Below are 2,671 nucleotides of genomic sequence, written 5' to 3'. Positions count from 1 at the left end.
CGTCGCAAATCTACCACGAAATAAATATTCGTGGGAAATTTGCCACGAAACTATGACCGTCGCAAAATTTGCCACGAAATAAATATTTGTGGGAAATTTGCCACGAAACTATGCCCGTCGCAAACCCGCCACGAAATACATCTTCGTTGCAAATTTACAACGAACAATATTTCGTCGCAAATTTGCCATGACCATTATCGTCGTAAATATGCCACGAAATAAGTGGTCGTCGCAAATGTACGACGAAAATTGTCTCGTCGTAAATTTCCCATGAAATAAAATGGTCGTCACAAATTTGCCACGAAGATTTATTTCGTGGCGGATGTACCACGAACATGCTTTCATTGCAAATTGCCGACGAATACGGTTTCGTTGCAAAATTCGTGGCAAATTTGCAATGAAACGTAAAAATTGTCGTGGCAAAATTTGCGACGCCTGATTCGAAACGAAATATTTTTCGTTGCAAATGTCGTGGCAAAATCGATTTGCCACGAATTTTTCCCAAATTTACGTTGCAAATTTCGTGGCTAAAACCTTGTTTTTTTGTAGTGATTGCCGATACCGACTGCCGAGCCACCCAAGCACTATGAGAGGACAACGTCCCCCGCCAAGCCAGGTGAAGGTCAAGCGATCTCCGCTGCTCTTCCAAGAAGAAAATTTACGTGGCACTAGGCAAGATCGCGTGGATTGACAGGATATGCACAGGACAAATCACATTGCTTGCGATAACAATCACAAGTCTGTGACAATATGATCGCAACCGCAATCGCAAGTGCCTTTACGGACCTAGACAGCTACATCTCACACCCGAGCGAGATCAGACAAAGCCGATACGGTGGCCATCTCTAATTCTAAGCATATAAATCGTGACAGAGAGAGAGGGACGAGAAGGATGAAAGGGTCGCCTCCACCACAAATTCGGGCGAGGATTGTGACCTTCACATAGCCGTCGAGGCACAATCGGCGAATGTTGCCAAGGATCCATATCGGCATAAGCGATCATGCTCAAGCAATGCGCCCACAGCGACTCTGTTGCATGGAGAGCGCAGCAAACACAATGTAGCGCGGGCACAAACACAACGGCCTATAACAAGATTCACGTGAGTCCGTGGCACCTTGTAGTGGTGAACGTATCCACACATTAGTGACGATGGCTAGGGTCAATCTTGCCGGGATGGATCCTGTGCTGATTTGTAGATAGGGTTAGCATCATCACCAATCTCGATATGGGATACAAGCTCTCAAAACAAATTATGTAGGTAGTGGTTACAGTTAGGTGTGCGCATGTTTCAGAATAGGCAGGGTACTTGACCCATCTTAGAACTAATTCAGTCGGCATCAATTCAGATAACTTAGGATTGAGGACCGGTATTTGGTACATGCCGGTGGAGTATGCTCCATTATTATGAACTTCTTTGAAATATTTCATTAGATGAAAAATGTCTAATTAGTAGGGATAAGCGATCCTCGGTTCGATTCGGTTCCCCACAAGAATCGGGAACCGGACTGGTAGTCCGATCCGGTCCTGGACGGTCCAATGAAACCGGTAATTAATTATAAATTTCATTTCTTCCCATACAAACAGATTGATTTAGATGTTCACAATAAGCTATACCCGACCCAACACGGATTGTTTTTTAGATTGTCCCGAAGATGCTGCGATACTCTTGCCGATTTAAATGCACACGCAAAGGAGGAGCTTGAAGTTTTGCCAGGAGCTCGATCACGGTATTTCACAACTGGAGTTGCTTCAAAGCGGGCAACATCTTATCCCAAATGAAAAATTAAAATTTTCATGGCCCACAAGTAACCCTAATCATTAGATTTAGGGTTACTTTTAAAAAATTAAAAAATAAAATAAAATCAACCGGTCCAGTACCCTTGGGCCCGGGAACCGGACTGCTTGACCACCGATTCCAATTTCGAGAATCGAGAATCGAACCGCCACCCTTTAGAACCGGGAACTGGACCATCGATCCGATTTCGTCCGGGCGGTCCGATTTGCTCATCCCTACTAATTAGTAACACATTCACCACTCTGTATGTTTAATTAATAAAATAATCCTAAGACATATTGATCATGTAAGAAAAATTGAAAAAAATTACAAAGGCTTCCTTCCATCATTTGACGCATTTAAACATGAAAAATCTGTAAGGAAAATAGATGGTTTTGTACAAACACGTTCCCTCGAATCTTATATGGGGTATCCTTGATCCTCTGCCTATACAAGGTAGGGTTATGGAGGCTAGGGGTGAGGATGATTTCAAATCTCAGAACCTGTCGTGTATTTACTCTGTAATTTTTAATGTTTTTAATTATAAACTTCTTAATTTCACCAACGTAATTTCTAATTTTTTTTTTTTGTGGAATTTCGATATACCTCCTTTCGATCGATTGCGGATCGAAAATACTTTCTGGTATAGTTCTCTCTATTTGTATACCATGTAGATGGCTGGCGATGATCGAACGACAAATAGGCAATTACATGTCAAAATTAGTCAGAATAGTTATATTGAAATTCCAAAAAAGGTCAAGGACTGTATTGATAAAGTTGTAAAATTTCAATATTAAATTTACATCCATACAATAAAATTGGCCATGCAAGAAAATAATTGTGGGCCCACAAATCCGATTGGGAGCGCGCGATCAAGAATAGGAAACAGAGCCCAG

The sequence above is a fragment of the Rhodamnia argentea genome, chromosome 10, assembly GCF_020921035.1.
Source record: "Rhodamnia argentea isolate NSW1041297 chromosome 10, ASM2092103v1, whole genome shotgun sequence".
Taxonomy (NCBI): domain Eukaryota; kingdom Viridiplantae; phylum Streptophyta; class Magnoliopsida; order Myrtales; family Myrtaceae; genus Rhodamnia; species Rhodamnia argentea.
Note: the sequence above shows the minus strand (reverse complement) of the source record.